Here is an 18522-nt window from a genome sequence, read left to right on the forward strand (position 1 = left end):
ACTAAACTCCCCTCCACAATCATTCCCTTTAAATAGGCTTCTAAGCCTTTCCTGTCTAATTATTTGGCAGCTGATGTACCTTTGGATAATATCATTAAAAAGCTAACAACCATTAGTGTTTGTAATGACATTTTTTATGATAATTTTAATCCTTGCCTAAAAAAATAATAATAATTCAACTAGCCTAATTGAACACTGGCTGTATATTACAACTTCGGATTTATATTCATATAGACTGACATGAAGCTTTTTTCAAAGCGGTGGCCACTAGTGGAATGAACTGTTAATAGTGATAAGGTATAGCTAAGAGTGGTCCAGACCAATCTTACAAAAGTATGACTTAAAAGAGGTATTCTTAACTAAGTTCGTTTCGGGAAACACATATTAACGTTAAGGGATGCCTTAAGGTATAACTTAAGAATGACGTAGTGTTAAGAAGGTTTCGGGAAATGCAGCCCATGATAGTAAGGAATACCTTGGGGCTAAATACAAGAAGAGCATAACATTAATTTTATCAATGTTGCATCTCCATCCATCTTCATAATAAAATGATAATGTGATTGAATGTAAATGTGGTTGATGTAATAATCAATGCACACTATGCTGCTTACCAAAAAATTGCTGCAAATACTGGTATAGTGAAGCTGTTGTCTATTCAAATGTATTGTTTGACACAGTGCTGGTTTGTTTAGAACTATTGAGAGCGCCGTGATCATGTGACCGTGCACGCTGCCATGAAATGAACGTATGTCGCCAGGCGCGGATTAATGCACAGGCTTGCCTAGGCTGCACAACCTTGGGTCTGTGCATCTGTCCAATCAGCTGCTGGTCGATAGTGGAGCACAAAAATGGAAAATACAACGGGAAAAAAGAACGACGTAACCAGAGAAAAATCCCTAAATTGACTGGATACTTTTAAAGGTGCCCTAGAATGAAAATTGAATTAACCATGGCATAGTTGAATAACAAGAGCTCAGTACATGGACATCACATACAGTGAGTCTAAAACACCATTATTTACTCCTTCATATGTAAATTTTGTTTGTGAAAAACACCACGGAAAAAACAGGCGATTCAATCAATCAAACAACTTTATTTATATAGCACTTTTACAATCACGATTTTGTCAAAGCATCTTCACAGTGTCAAACAGGATAATATTGCAACAAAATTAGATTTGGCTGTACAGTCATTCTGGAGAAAACAGTGATGTTATCAGCTTATTTTAATTTATCATATAGCGACAATGTTGGCAGATCTGTATTATACTTTATACTATAGAATTAATTAAAACCTAATTCATACATTTTATTTGTATACTTAGTTGAATAATTTTTATCATAATTTTAGTGTCCCCAACTGAACAAGCCAAGCCAAAGGCGACAGTGGCAAGGAACTTAAACTCCATCAGGGCATGATGGAGAAAAATAAACCTTGGGAGAAAGCAGACCAGACGGGTGCCAGTTCTCTGGCCTATTAACACACCGTGAGTGATTATTATTCTTGGCAACCTTACAGGTCAGAAATCATATTAGATCGGAATATTCAAAATTTCAAGGTATCACGGAAGAGACGGGTTTATTTAGGATGGTGCGTCAATTACACAAGAGTATGAATACATGAAAGATCGGAATTATTGTGACGGAGATGGGTTTTTTGAGCATGACGTGCCGGTGAGGCAAATTCAAAGGAGACACCAATTGACACGGTCTCAGCAGACACTCCAGGATATGTTGGTCATGTCCAGGCGCAGGTCCACCATCGGATCTGGACACGGCCCGGATCCGGGATAAACCTCGGGATAAACAGAGAGACTTACATTAGCGTAGATGCCATTCTTTTTATGATGTAACGAGTACATCAGATGTTATAAGAAGTGTTCCCGGTTCCGGCTGACCTAGTTAATGCAGCCTAAAAATCAGTCAGTTGATTTGAATAATGAAAGTTAAAAATGTTCTATGTGTATGCCATAGTAAAGAGATGTGTTTTTAGTCTAGATTTAAATTGACAGATTGTGTCTGCTTCCTTAACAATGCTAGGAAGACTGTTCCAGAGTTGAGGTGCTAAATAGGAAAAGGATCACCTGCAGTTGATTTAGATATTCTAGGTATTATCAACTGGCCAGAGTTTTGAGACCGCAATAGACGTGATGGAGTATAATGTGTTAAGAGCTTGCTTAGTGCTTTGTAAGTAATAAGCAAGATTTTAAAATGTATGCAATGTTTAATAGGGAGCCAGTGCAGTGTTGACAGAACTGGACTAATATGATCATACTTCCTGGTTCTAGTAAGAACTGCTGCATTTTGGACTAGCTGGAGTTTGTTTAGTAAGCGAGCAGGGCAACCACCCAGTAGAGCATTACAATAATCTAGCCTTGAGCTCATGAACGCATGTACTAACTGTTCAGCATTTTGCATTGAAAGCATGTGCCGTTATTTAGATATATTTTTAAGATGGTAGAATGCGATTTTACAGATGCTAGAAACGTGGCTTTCAAATGAAAGATTGGTATCAAAGAGCACACACAGGTTCCTCACTGACGACGAGGGCTTGACAGAGCAGTCATCAAGTGTTAGGCAGTATTCTAGGTTACTACTTGTGGAGCTTTTCTGTTCAATAATTAAAAATTCAGTTTTATCTGAATTAAGTTAGAGGAAATTACTATTCATCGATTTTTTTATATCAGCATTCCATTAATCTTTTGAATTGGTAGGTTTCGTCAGGGCGTGGGGAAATATAGAGCTCAGTATCGTCAGCATAACAATGAAAACTAACGCCATGCTTCCTAATGATATCTCCCAGTGGTAGCATACAGAGTGAAAAGCTACGGTCCTAACACTGAGCCTTGCGGTACCCCATACTGAACTTGTGATCGGTGTGACATCTCTTCATTTACTGCTTCAAACTGAAACCATGCCAATGCAGTTCCACTAATGCCAACATAATTTTCGATTCTATTCAGAAGAATATTGTGATCGATAGCATCGAATGCAGCGCTAAGATCGAGTAACACTAATAGAGAGATACAACCATGATCAGATGATAAGAGTAAATCATTTGTAACTCTAATTAGAGCAGTCTCAGTACTATGATACGGTCTAAATCCTGACTGGAAATCCTCACATATACCATTTCTTTCTAAAAAGGAACATAATTGTGAAGACACAGCCTTTTCTAGTATTTTTGATAGAAACGGTAGATTGGAGATTGGCCTGTAATTGACTAATTCTTTAGGATCAAGTTGCGTTTTGTTAATAAGTGGTTTAATTATAGCCAACTTAAAAGTTTTTGGTTCATATCCTAATGTCAAGGATGAATTAATAATAATAAGCAAAGGATCTATGACCTCTGGAAGCATCTCTTTTAGTAGCCTAGTCGGTATAGGGTCAAGCATACATGTTGTTGATTTTGATGATTTAACAAGTTTAGCCAATTCTTCTCCTCCTATAGCAGTGAATGAGTGTAATTTTTCCTCAGTGACACTACAATGCTCTGTCTGAAGTGATACTGTAGTAGACTGCTGCATGGTTATAATTTTATTCCTTATATTATCACTCTTACAAGTAAAGAAGTTCATAAAGTCATTATTACTGCTGTGTTGTTTACAAAAGTTCAGAAGTTGAAGCTTTATTTTTTGTTAATTTAGCCACTGTATCGAATAAATACCTAGGTTTGTGTTTGTTTTCTTCTAAAAGAGTTGAGAAATAAGCAGATCTAGCAGTTTTCATGGCCTTTCTATATGCAATCATGTAGCCTCACAAGCCAGACCCACGTCAAGATGTTTGGTCTGGAAAATCACCATTGACAGCTCAATCCGAGGGGTGGGATAAACAGTTGTCTTTCAAACTCCCTCTGCACGCGATAGGATAGTGCTACCACCAACCAGAGCAACGAAGGTGAAACAGAGCTTGTTGATAGATTAAACATTTGCCGTATCCGGTCAGCAAAACTCCGAACACATCTTCCCTTTTTAAGAATGACTTCAGTGCCGTTCTTTTCTCAGAGGAAAGCTTAACTCCAAGTCTTGCAGAGTCGCGGTCAAAGCTGATTCGAAAGACCGCCTTTCGCCAGTTTCAGTGTTTACTAGAAGCACGCAAATGCAACACGGCCGTCGTCATTATGGCCCCGCCCACCGACTCTATACACGATGTGATTGGCCCGGCAAGAGTTAGGCGAATGCAGCTCAGAAGGGTATTGAGAGTTGCTAGACGACACTCGCAGGCAGATTAAATTTGCTGCCGCTAGGGTGCGTCTAGATTTCTAGGCTAGCAATCATGCTCTCTTTCCACAAATTGCGAAAAACCTCCAGTTTTGTTTTCTTCCAGCTGCTCTCCATTTTTCTGGCTGCTGTTTTAAGGGCCTGAGTGTGCTCGTTGTACCACGGCGTTGGATTATTTGCTTTAATCTTCTTTAAGCGCCAGGGAGCAACTATGTCTAAAGTGCTAGTAAAGAGAGAGTCAATAGTTTCTGTTGCAACATCAAGTTCCTCTTGGCTATCTGTAATGCTGAGGAGATGGAACTGATGATTATGTACAAAGCAATCTTTAGTCGCAGCGGTTATCGTCCTGCCATATTTGAAGCGAGGGGATGGCTTTGCAGTCTTAGGTAAATTAAGTATACATGATATTAGGCAATGATCTGAGATGTCATCGCTATTGACATTATTGTCATATTGACATGAAATTATTAGATCTAAAGTATGATTAAGGCGATGATTGGGTCCCGATATGTGTTGTCTAACTCCAATAGAGTTTAGAATGTCTCTAAATGCCAATCCCAATGCGTCTTTTTCATTGTCTACATGGATATTAAAATCACCAACAATTAGTACTTTATCTAAAGGTAATGCTAACTCTGATACAAAACCAGCAAATTCTTTGATAAAGTCTGTATTGTGCCCTGGTGGCCTGTATACAGTAGCCAAAACAAATGTCAAACGGGATTTATCATTTACACTACACAATGTTACATAAAGCACCAAAACTTCAAAGGAATTATATTTGAAACTAGTCTTCTGAGTAATACTGAAAATATTATTATAAATTACAGCAACACTTCAACCTATAACAATAATCTCGGGGGATGCACTCATTTAAAGTAATGTAATCGTCAGGTTTTAGCCAGGTTTCTGTCAAACAGCACATCTAAGTTATGGTCTATAATCATATCATTAACAATAAGCGTTTTTGGAGAAATGGATCGAATATTTAGCAACCCAAGCTTTATCAATTGTTCATCCGTATTATACCTGTTGTTTATTTGTTGGACATCAATTACATTTTTACTGTTGAATGGTTTTGATGGGTTTTTTTTGTATTTACTAATTTGGGGAACAGACACAGTCTCTATGTGATAATATCTAGGTGATAGAGACTCAATGTGCTGGGATTTAGCTGACTTTGGTGACATGAGACAGCTAGCAGATGGTTGGTTTAGCCAGTTTGTCTGTTCCCTTCTCGAGGGAACTCCCACTGCGTCGTGAAACGACTCTTTTTGGGAACGCCCACAGCGTGACGCATCTGAAGCATGAATGAAACTAAGACCGATCCTGATTGGTGCTACGTCATGACGTAGTAAGTGACGGCATACCCGGAAGTATAAAGGGACGCCGCATCACAGTAGCGCTAGCCTTTCGCTCTTCAGCAAATGCTCTCTCTGTGTGTGTATGAGACGAGAGACTGTGTTTGATTTAAATCTTTTGAATGAGAATGACGAGTGCACAGTTCAGGAAGTGTGTGTACCCCTGCCCTCGTTATCTCACGGGTGGGGACACGCACTCTGTGTGTGTGATCTGTTTGGGAGCGCAGCACGCTCGGTCAGCTCTCGAGGGAGCTCTCGAGGGAGCTGACTGCGAGCATTGTGAAGCACTCCCGATCAGAGTGCTGCGCTCCCGCTTGGCCGTGTTTGACGAGGCCGGACAGGCTCGCGCTCCCCGCGGTTCGGGCGGCTTAGATCGTGGGGATCGCAACGGGAACTGGCTGGTGAGATTGGGACTGCTGAGGCACTTTCCCAATCATCATCAGACAGTTCTGATGCCCTTCCTCCCCGTGCAGAAGCCTGCGATGCGGCTTCTTCTGCACGAGGGGAGGGTCCGATGCTTGAGCTGTCTGCATCTGAGGAGATAGATGTGATCAGCATCGAGGCGGGTGACGTTGAGGCTCACTCGTCACCTCACGTGCCGCTTATGAGGAGCTCGTTGAGGTTGTGACTCGTGCGGTGGCCAGATTAAACATAAGCTGGCCATCAGAAAGACAGGAAGCGACAGTAGTTAAAAGTAAGCTTGATGAGCGCTTCCTGCAGCACAGAGCACAACCGCAACACCGGGGTTTGCCATTTTTTCCAGACTTACACAACGAGTTGTGTAAGTCGTGGAACAAACCACACTCCTCTCGCCTCTCTAATCCAGCAGTGTTGGATTATAGTAATATCATGGGGGCGGCAGAGAATGGCTATAGGAGGATGCCACGGGTGGAGGAGGCTTTGGCCAGTTACCTTTCCCCCGATGCAGCATCTTCCCTAAAAACCCCGGTGCTGCCCACCAAGCCGTGTAGAGATACATCGGTGATGGTGGGCAGAGCATATATGGCGGCAGGTCGGGCTGGTGCATGTCTGCATACTATGGCATTGTTGCAGGCATACCAGGCCGACCTGTTAAAAGACTTGGATGAGGGCGAGGGACCCACACCCGAGGATGTGGCTGAGCTCCGCAGAGCGACAGATTTGTCTCTCCGGGTCACCAAGGAGACGGCCCGCGCTGTGGGTCGCTCCATGTCAGCTATGGTGGCTACGGAGAGGCATTTATGGCTGAATCTGTCTGGCATCAGGGAGAAGGATAAGGTTTTCCTCCTTGATGCTCCTCTTTCGCCTTCTGGCCTGTTCGGCGACGCTGTCAGTACGGTTGTCGACAGGTATCAGGAGGCAAAGAGGCAATCTGCGGCGTTCCAGCAGTTTATCCCTCGCCGCCCCAAGTCTAAAGGGGCTGGTCCTAAAACCGATCAGCCCCAGCCGTCGTCGAGCTCCGCGTACCGGCAGGTACAAAAGGAGAGCGTCGCCTCTAGAGCCCCTCCCCAGGGAGCTTGGCAACAGAGGCGGCGTTCTCGCCTGAAGCCGGCTCAGCAGAAGGGCGACCTGAGGGCCGTCCTTCAGGCTAAGAAAGCTTCGGGAAAGAGGTCCTAGCCATGGTAGGACCTCTGAGGGCTGTCCCCTCCGGGGAGAAGCGGCTGAGGCCGTTTTCTCTGCGGAGCCCTCTGGAAATCGATGTGCTAATCCCGCCGTCAATGACGCTTCGGGCCACATCGGTTTCCAGCGTACGCGCGCTACGTTGTCCGCCCCGGACGGTTTCGGGCAGGCAGCGATGGCGTTCGCACACCGAAAATCATCCACGACCTCTCCCTGCCGGGCAGCCGCTTCAGGGGGTCGAGAACGGTATTCAAAGAACACCCGAGGTCAGCCTCGAGAGGCTGATTCCCTTGGTAGATTTTTTCCAGGCATGGCTACGCCAGTCGAATGTGTTGCCATGGGTCCTGCGCACTGTAGAAAAGGGGTACAGACTGCAGTTTGGCCACAGCCCACCAAGATTCAATGGGGTGGTCTGGACTGCATTGGTCCCAGAGCGGGCTCGGGTTATGGAACAGGAAGTACACTCCCTGCTGTTAAAGGAGGCCATAGAACGTGTTCCTCCATCAGAAAGGGAGTCGGGGTTCTACAGCCGGTACTTTATAGTTCCCAAAAAGGACGGGGGTCTGCGTCCGATTTTAGATCTGAGGTATTTGAACAGGTCTCTGAGGAGGTTTAGGTTCAAGATGCTAACAATACCTGTTATCGTGAATCAGGTTCGGTCCGAGGACTGGTTTGTCACAATAGATCTGAAAGACGCATACTTCCACATTTCCATCATTCCTTCTCACAGGAAGTTCCTGAGGTTCGCTTTCGGGGGCGAAGCATTCCAATATCGGGTTCTTCCATTCGGCCTAGCTCTCTCCCCTCGCACGTTCACCAAGTGCATGGATGCAGTTCTGGCTCCACTGAGACTCCAGGGCATCCGCGTCCTGAACTATATCGACGACTGGCTCATTTTGGCCCAGTCTCGAGAGATGGCAGTTCGGCATCGAGATGTCGTCCTTGGCCATATTCAGAGCTTGGGGTTGAGACTCAACACGAAGAAGAGCGTGTTGACGCCCTCCCAGAGGACCACATTCCTGGGGGTGGTATGGGACTCGACGATGATGCGGGCACATATGTCCCCCGCACGCATCGAGTCCATACGGGCGATGGTCTCCAGCATAAAGCTAGGCTGCAACATCACTGTAAAGCAGTTTCAAAGACTGCTGGAGCTCATGGCAGCGGCGTCCAACGTAATACCTTTTGGCCTGCTGTACATGAGGCCCCTGCAGTGGTGGCTGAAAGCCAAGGGTTTTTCTCCGAAGGGGAATCCATTCCGTATCATCAGGGTTACGCGCAGATGCCTTCGTTCCCTATCAATATGGAAGAAACCTTGGTTTCTGTCCCAAGGGCCGGTGTTGGGAGCGTCATGTCGCCGGAAATCCATTTCGACAGATGCCTCCCTCACTGGTTGGGGCGCGGTCATGGACGGCCGCTTTGCCCAGGGTCTGTGGCAGGACCATCATCTGTCATGGCATATAAATTGCCTGGAGATGTTGGCTGTGTTCAGGGCTCTGAGGAGCTTCCTGACAGATCTCAGGGGTTATCACGTTCTGGTGCGCTCCGACAATATGTCAGTGGTCGCGTACCTGAACCATCAGGGGGGTCTGAGGTCTCGCCCTCTGTGCAGATTGGCGCATCAGATCCTTCTATGGTCCCAGGGGAAACTATCGTCTATCAGAGCAATGTATATTCCCGGGGACCGGAATCAGGGAGCGGACGTCCTGTCGAGGCAGGGGCTGAGGCCCGGGGAATGGAGACTTCACCCAGAGGTGGTGAGGTCTATAAGCGAGAGGTTCGGCCCAGTGGAAGTGGATCTGTTCGCGTCTCGAGAGACGTCCCACTGCCCACTGTGGTTTTCCCAAACGCATCCAGCCCCCCTGGGGTTGGATGCCATGGTACAGACATGGCAGAGGCTGCGTCTGTATGCATTTCCCCCGATAGCTCTGCTCCCGGGAGTTCTGGAGAGGGTCCGGCAGGACGGAATCAGTCTACTCCTAGTAGCCCCGTACTAGCCGGCCCGAGTATGGTTCTCAGACATCATAGCATTGCTGGCAGGTCCTCCTTGGCAGATCCCTTTGAGGAGGGACCTGCTGTCTCAGGCAGGGGGCACAATATTTCACCCCCAGCCAGAGCTGTGGAAGCTTTGGGTCTGGCCCCTGAGGGGGCTCAGTACTTAGAGGCTGGCCTGTCGGCAGGTGTAGTGGAGACCATACTCAGTTCCAGGGCTCCTTCCACGAGAAGGTTGTACGGCTTGAAGTGGAATGTATTTTCCACTTGGTGCAGGGAGCGTGAGGTGGACCCGGTTAACTGCCCAGTGGCTTCAGTGATGGAGTTCCTCCAAGATCGTTTCACTGCGGGGCTAACCCCGTCCACACTTAAGGTGTACGTGGCTGCCATTACGGCTTTCCACGCTCCTGTAAGTGATGGGCCTCTGGGGAGGCACCCTTTGGTCGTACGTTTCCTCCGTGGTACCTGGAGGATGAGGCCTGTGTCTCGCCCCAGAGTTCCAACCTGGGATCTGGCGGTGGTTCTTGAAGGGCTGGCTGAGGCCCCCTTTGAACCACTTGAGTCAGCGACAGATCGAGCTCTGTCTTTTAAGGTGGCGCTGCTCCTGGCAATCACCTCACTTAAGAGGGTGGGGGACCTCCAGGCCTTGGCTATAACGCGACTTGCCTGGAGTTTGCCCCCGGCGGGGTTAAGGCCATCTTGCACCCTAGGGCGGGCTATGTGCCTAAGGTGCCATCTAGTGTGTCACGGCCTACGGTGCTGCAGGCATTTCATCCTCCACCTCATGTGTCGGCTGAAGAGGGGAGACTTCATCTCCTTCATTCCACACACTTTCATTAGGTTTTATAGTCTGCACCTTCCTGCGACGAGAGCGCTAGGGTGCTCTCGTCCTAAGTGTGCCTGGGTTCCAGCTTCACACTAGGGCAGGCATGGATCGTTGTGGCATAGTGGGTACTCGTTCCCCAAAAGAGTCATTTCACGACGCATTGGGAGTTCCCTCGAGAAGGGAACGTCTCGGGTTATGTCTATAACCCTTGTTCCCTGAGAGGGAACGAGACACTGCGTCGCTTTGCCACGCCTCTCATTGCCTGGGAGTGATTTGCTTCATCGCGAAAAGCTAGCTACTGTGATGCGGTGTCCCTTTATACTTCCGGGTATGCCGTCACTTACTACGTCATGACGTAGCACCAATCAGGATCGGTCTTAGTTTCATTCATGCTTCAGATGCGTCACGCTGTGGGCGTTCCCCAAAAGAGTCGTTTCACGACGCAGTGTCTCGTTCCCTCTAAGGGAACAAGGGTTATAGACATAACCCGAGACGTTTTCTGACCTGGGCCCCAGTGAGTCAAGGTTTAGCTCTAAGACTATGTGCCAAATTACTAGAGTGAAGAGTAGCACCAGCCCAGGAGGGATGAATGCCGTCTATCTTCAACAGGTCAGGTCTGCCCCAAAAACTTTTCCAATTGTCTATGAACCCTATGTTATTTTGCAGACACCACTTAGACAACCAGCCATTGAGTGATGATAATCTGCTAACTATTTCATCACTCCTTTTATCAGGGGGAAACAGAGAAAAATACTGCCTTTGACATCGTACTTGCGAGTTTACACACCTTTTTAATGTTAATTTTGGTGAGCTCCGATTGGCGAAGCCGAACATCATTAGTGCCAACGTGAATAATAATCTTAGAGAATTTACGATTAGCTTTAGCCAGCACTTTTAAATTTGCCTTGATGTAAATTTGCTCTTCTCCGTCAGCCTGATTAATTCCTTACATTAATCACTTGTGAAGCCCTGTTCGCCAACGGAGATAGATATGCTAAACATGTAGCATGCAGTGCAAGTGACAATGTCAGGAGAAGAAGACATGGCTTACCATATTAGACATGGCTTACCGTATTGATTCTCGACATAACGCCAACAGTAACGCAATCACAGGGGATCATTAATATTTACGCCCCCAACATTTGTGTACAGCAGCACATGGCCCCGCATGTGCTACCGTACACAAATGTTGGGGGTGTAAATATTACATGCCTTACCAGATAGCAAAATCCTATCGTGGGGATAGCGAAAATGGCAGATCATGGAAATAGATGTTATGTTCCAGGCTTTGCAGGGGATGTGAGGACATTTCATAGACTTCCCACTGAACAAAACTGTCAACAGGCATGTTTATCTATAAACGGATGCACAACATAACCGGATACCGCAACAAATTAAAAGTTGTTTGTTTGCTCAGCCCATTTCCCCACTGACAGTTTTTCTAACCTAGACAATAGCAGGCTTCACTCAACGTCTGATACTGGAGAAGTGGCAATTCAAACTAGATCCAACGCAAGATGGTAGTACAGTAACAATAGGAAACTCCAAGTAGTATACATCAGTATGACAAATGTCAAGGTTAATATTATTTCCTGCCAGTGTTGTCATACAAATCTACAAAATCAACCGTAGATACATATGGCAATCCCTTTTGTCGAATAGAATTATAATTTTGCCTATATAGGCTATTTTCATCAACAACACAAAACTCTTTAGTTGCTTACAGATCGCTCACCCATATGTGACATCAGTTGGTAAGTTAGACTCCTTTGAAGCGTCGACAATACATTTTGGTCCAAAAATAACAAAAAATATGACTTTATTCAGCATTGTCTTCTCTTCCGGGTTTGTTTTTTAAACCTCAAATAAAGAATCAAACGGTCGTAAATTAGCAGATTTATTCGTGATTCATATCTCCAATGTTACGTGATTTCAGCAGTTTGCCAGTTTGACACGCGATCCGAATCATGATTCATGACCGTTTGATTTTTTATTTGAGGAACACGGAAGAGAAGACAATGCTGAATAAAGTTGTATTTTTTGTTATTTTTGGACCAAAATGTATTGTCAACGCTTCAAAAGAGTCTAACTAACCAACTGATGTCACATATGGACTACTTTTGATTATGTTTTCATTACCTTCTGGACGTGGACAGCAAGTGGGCATACACTTACATTTAAAGGACAGAAAGACCTCGGAATAAATCTTAAATATCTTAAACTGTATTCCAATGATGAACAGAGGTCTTGGATGTATAATCTCTGCTTGATTGACAGTATACTGTGTTTCTGTCATTTAAATGAGCCGCACAGTAAAACAGCCAATCAGAGCTAAACTCCACATTAATATTCATGAACCTTCCAAATAAGGCAAAAACAGACCATTACATCCTAGGGACAATTTCTGGGGTTAAAAATTGACCTGTAAAACCATATTTGGACTAGCCTAGAAATCTAGACGCACCCTAGCGGCAGAAAATTTAATTTGCCCGCAAGTGTCGTCTAGGAACTCTCAATACCATTCTGAGCTGTGTTCCTCAAAATCTGGACGGCCCAATCACATTGTGTATAGAGTCAGCGGGCGGGGCCATAATGATGACGGCCGAGTTGCGTTTGCATGCTTCTAGTAAACACAGAAACTGGCGAACGGTGGCGGTCTTTCTGGAAAACTTGGCGTTAAGCTTTTCTCTGAGAAAAGAACAAAGAGCGCCACTGAAGTCATTCTTAAAAATGGAAGATGAGTTCGGAGTTTAGCCGACCGGATACGGCGAATGTTTAATCAGTCAGCGAGCTCTGCTTCACCTTCGTTGCTCTGGTTGGTGTAGCGCTATCCTATTGCGTGCAGAGGGAGTTTGAAAGACAACCGTTTATCCCGCCCCTCGGATTGAGCCCTGTCTATGGTGAGTTTCCAGACCAAACATCTTGATGTGGGGTCTGGCTTGTCAGGCAATATCTGGACCATTTAACCCTTAAATAAGTCACATACCCTATACAGGCCCTTCTAAAAATATTAGCATATTGTGATAAAGTTCATTATTTTCCATAATGTAATGATAAAAATTAAACTTTCATATATTTTAGATTCATTGCACACCAACTGAAATATTTCAGGTCTTTTATTGTTTTAATACTGATGATTTTGGCATACAGCTCATGAAAACCCAAAATTCCTGTCTCAAAAAATTAGCATATTTCATCCGACCAATAAAAGAAAATTGTTTTTAATACAAAAAAAAAGTCAACCTTCAAATAATTACGTTCAGTTATGCACTCAATATTTGGTCGGGAATCCTTTTGCAGAAATGACTGCTTCAATGCGGCGTGGCATGGAGGCAATCAGCCTGTGGCACTGCTGAGGTGTTATGGAGGCCCAGGATGCTTCGAAAGCGGCCTTTAAGCTCATCCAGAGAGTTGGGTCTTGCGTCTCTCAACTTTCTCTTCACAATATCCCACAGATTCTATATGGGGTTCAGGTCAGGAGAGTTGGCAGGCCAATTGAGCACAGTAATACCATGGTCAGTAAACCATTTACCAGTGGTTTTGGCACTTTGAGCAGGTGCCAGGTCGTGCTGAAAAACGAAATCTTCATCTCCATAAAGCTTTTCAGCAGATGGAAGCATGAAGTGCTCCAAAATCTCCTGATAGCTAGCTGCATTGACCCTGCCCTCGATAAAACACAGTGGACCAACACCAGCAGATACTGACTGTGGGTACTTGACACTGGACTTCAGGCATTTTGGCTTTTCCTTCTCCCCAGTCTTCCTCCAGACTCTGGCACCTTGATTTCCAAATGACATGCAAAATTAGCTTTCATTAAAAAAAAGTACTTTGGACCACTGAGCAACAGTCCATTGCTGCTTCTCTATAGCCCAAAAGTGGCTTGACCTGGGGAATGCGGCACCTGTAGCCCATTTCCTGCACACGCCTGTGCATGGTGGCTCTGGATGTTTCTACTCCAGACTCAGTCCACTGCTTCCGCAGATCCCTCAAGGTCTGCAATCGGTCCTTCTCCACAATCTTTCTCAGGGTCCAGTCACCTCTTCTCGTTGTGCAGCATTTTTTGCCACACTTTTTCCTTCCCACAGACTTTCCACTGAGGTGCCTTGATACAGCACTCTGGGGACAGCCTATTCGTTCAGAAATTTCTTTCTGTGTCTTACCCTCTCGCTTGAGGGTGTCAAGTATGACCTTCTGGACAGGGTCGGTTTGGCAGTCTTACCCATGATTGCGGTTTTGAGTAATGAACCAGGCTGGGAGTTTTTAAAAGCCTCAGGAATCTTTTGCAGGTGTTTAGAGTTAATTTGTTGATTCAGATGATTAGGTTAATAGCTCGTTTAGAGAACCTTTTCATGATATGCTAATTTTTTGAGACAGGAATTGTGAAAATCAAAATCATCAGTATTAAAACAATAAAATACCTGAAATATTTCAGTTAGTGTGCAATGAATCTAAAATATATGAAAGTTAAATTTTTATCATTACATTATGGAAAATAATGCACTTTATCACAATATGCTAATTTTTTGAGAAGGACCTGTATGTAGAACAATTAAAAATATTGTTTTTTAACTTATTCTAGTGCACCTTTAAGACTGCTGAATCTTTATCCAGTCGAAGATGAGATCCACAGCAGGAGGGCTGCCAGCTAGCATTGGCTCTTTAAGGCTGGTTCTATTTTTTTTTTTTTATTCCGCATTATGGAGTGCGATCAGGTATTTATTTTAATTGTGTTATTAACATAACTAGGCAACAGACAAGTGACAAATCCTAAGTGGTATAATCACTATTATGATATATCTATATCACTTTATAGTGAATATCACTATATGCATTCTACTAGATAATATTTAAAGACGGCATTTTAAAATGGCATTAATTACTGAGCGCACAACTGATGCTTGCGCGCACAATAAATCACTTCTTTGAGAGAATCATAGATACACGCGAGGAAACGGCAGCCCGCAAGCTCCTTTTAAACCTGTGTATGACATCATTCCCCAACACACTCGCGCTCGATCTTCTATTTTGCCATGCCTTACCAGGCTTAAATAGAAACACACCTGGAACCGTTCCTTACCATTCTAGGAACCGTTCCGCCCAATGGTGGAAAAGTTATTGTTCACCTGCTTGTGGGTCAGCCGCGCCCTCAGCAGAGGTGGAAGGAATCCTGCCGTTTTTATTATGGTTTTGTTTTATACAGTTTAGTGTATTGCACACTAGTTACAGTTGATGTAGCTTACCTGTTAGTTTTTAAAGTTAAACCAGCTTCCAGTTGAGCTGTAAATGCAGGGAAATTTTGTTGCTTTGCTGTTTATAGTTAGCCTACATTTCCTTTGTAATTTTTTTGTGGCTATGGTGGCAAAGGGTAATATTTTTTCACCATTTCTGATTAAAAAAAAAGGGCTGCTTCTAAGCATTGGACCTTGTGCTTGTTTGTATTTGTGTTTTATTTGTAATGTTTAATTTCACATTTGCCCTATGTTGTGTGGTCCCATATGAAAAAAACCTATATGGTTCATATATAGCGACCATATATGTTCCTTACTTAAATCAGTCAGAATTATCTTATATGTTTAATGTAAGCCCCATATATGTCATACACAAAATCAGACCGTTTATGGCCCATTTCATACTAAAAAAGCACACAGAAAACGTTTGGGTCATGTATGAATACTGCAAAAATCTTATATGAGTTTTACATGTAAACAGTATGCAATGGTTTATGGTATTAGTTGAAAATACATGATATTCATATACAAATCATATAAAGTTCTTATACTGAATCATATGCTAGTCATATTAAAGTCATATAGGATTTATTTATATTTTGTGTCATTTGTTTATATGCTTTTTATACAGATTTCATATTTTTTTAATGGGGAAATGGTGGTAGCTCTTCAAGTTTATATACTATACATATAAACTACATATAATAATCATACATGATTTCAGTCAATATTACAACATCTCTGCATATACTAACCATATATAATTTCAATCAATGACACACAAATTTGTGATGGAAACACTTTTATTTCAACACAAAATGAAATAATCAAATTATACTCCACATGAGTAATTTACAAGTCCAACTTGATAGCAAACTGAACTTTGCTCAGGAAAAACACAAAACCCAAAAAACAACAACAAAATACATTGAACACAGTATAATGGCCATCAATCAAATATAATAAATGGATTAGTTCACCCCAAAATGAAAATTGACTGATAATTTACTCACTCCCATCTCATCCAAGATGTTCATGTCTTTTAAATTAAGTTTCTTGAAGAAAACATTCCAGGATTGTTTATCATATAATGCTTTTCAGTTGCAACCAAAATGTTGAAGGTCCAAATCAACGCCGTTTCAAAGGGCTTCGATGGCCTTCATAGCCTCTGCGTGATCCCAGATGAGGAATAGGGTCTTATCTAGTCAAACAATCAGTCATTTAAAAAAATGAATATACATTTCAACCTTAATTGTTCAACTTGCTTGCGAGGTGCCAAGGATGACGTAATCACGTGTATATGGTCACATAGACATCGGCAGAAGTCCCGCCCTCGTGTTTACAAAGCGCTCATGTGAAGACTAATAAACGCCCTTTAGCAAAAACACTCAATTTTCAACTTCAAAATCATCCAATATCGTTGTTTTATCTTTTTTTATTTGCTAGAGGGCATTTGTATTAGCCTTCACATGAGCGCTTTGTAAACACGGAGGTGGAACTGCATTGATTTGGACCTTCAGTATTTTGGTTGCAACTAAAAACCATTATATGATAAAAAATCCTGGAATATTTTCTTCAAAAAACTGAATTTCTTTTCGACTGAAGAAAGAAAGACATGAACATCTTGGATGACATGGGGGTGAGTAAATGCTCAGGACATTTTAAAAAATCATTTAAAAAAGGCTTTCTGAAGAGAAGCTATGCATTTTTTATTAGAAAAATATCTATATTTTTGACTTTAGACTAAAATATCTATCTTCCGGCAGTCAACCGCGCGTGTCTACTTACGCCAAAAGAGTGACCTCTGACCTGAAGCATGATGTATTGATGAATGCGGTTATGCAGAGAATAGAGGAAAACAAAACACTGGTCACGAATTTGAATTTAAAGAGGATTCGATAAAAGAGAAGCGCTTGATTTTATTGCCCAGAGAGACGTTGAAGCTTACGCTACTCCTACATCGCATTACTCAGGTCACTCTCTGGTCACAAGTCGTCTGCCATGAGCTGGTTATTTTAGTCAATAAGGTTATAAATATGGATATCTATATCAGTATCTATATCAATTACTATATTAACTTATTTCACATAGTAATTATAGTACACATATTAAAGCTTTATTTGTTGTGTTCTGAAAATAAATGAACGTCTTATGGGTTTGGAACAACATGAGGGTCATTTTAACAACATACATTTTTGGGTGAACTAAACGTTAAAAATTGACAAAATTTAATAAATACTGTAATAATGTATTGCTCATTGTTAGTTCATGTTAGTTAATACATTACAATAAAGTCTCCTTTGTTAACATTAGTTCAAGTCTTACAACTCACATTACATAAACTTCTTCAACACTTCCCATTCAGAACTGAACCAGTCCTCATGGGATGAAACAGTCTGTGGCTGAACCTGTTCCTCTTGCGTGGTCTTCAAATGTTTTCATGAAGATCTTTCTGTGGAAGAAAAAGAAAATATTCTTGACCACCCCATTTACATACAGGAATATTAGAAACACGTTTCAATATAATGTTTTTTTCAGTATAACAATATATTCTACAGTTACTTACTTTCTATTACAAAATTGTAATATTGTACATCATTTAGATTCATATGTTGCAGTTACATGAATGCAAATTATAGAAGTTTATATTTTAGCTATATTTTAACTACATTAGAGCAATTTGCAAACTCAAGTTCACTAAAACATTAACTCTTTTAAAGTGAATTGGCACAAAATAGACTATTAATGATCACAAAAGAAACATACCGGTAAACAAATCACATTACATTTATTCTAACTTTTGCTTTTTGTCAGTGTCACACAGCTTTCACTGTGTTGATGTTTTTGAATGTAAAAACCACACAAACGTCATTAGTTGACCTCAGACAACAGTATAAGATAAGAAGACAGTTCCCATTAAGTTGGTCACTCTCGACGCCACGTCTGAGTTGCCGACGAATAGAAATCTTGCTTGCGAGAGCCAATCTACTTCGAGTCTAACTAAACGAGCCAATGCACATTGGCATGCAATGATTGCACCAGGTGCTCATGCCACACCACGCGGGTATAAATGAGACACAGGTGATTGCATCAGATTAGACTTTTGCTTCGGAGCCAAGTGGTATAGGGTTATGCTAGATATCACTCCTCACTCCGCAGTTCGACTGAGAAAGAGCCTGCCTTTTGGAATAGATCTCTTCGGTCAGTGTTGGTGTGACGACACAGCAGTGGGTCATGTGTTCTATGGATCTTCTCTCTTCGTTGCCTATAAGAGCAACCACAAGGGCTTTTTTCACA

General features: G+C 42.8%; 1 protein-coding gene across 1 annotated transcript in view; it reads left to right on the top strand.

The window, feature by feature from the left end:
- LOC137083351 (tumor necrosis factor receptor superfamily member 11B-like) overlaps positions 1 to 18522 on the top strand; it is a 166586-nt gene that overhangs the window by 3672 nt on the left and 144392 nt on the right. The window lies entirely within an intron of this gene.

Source organism: Pseudorasbora parva, chromosome 7, assembly GCF_024679245.1.
Source record: "Pseudorasbora parva isolate DD20220531a chromosome 7, ASM2467924v1, whole genome shotgun sequence".
Lineage (NCBI taxonomy): Eukaryota > Metazoa > Chordata > Actinopteri > Cypriniformes > Gobionidae > Pseudorasbora > Pseudorasbora parva.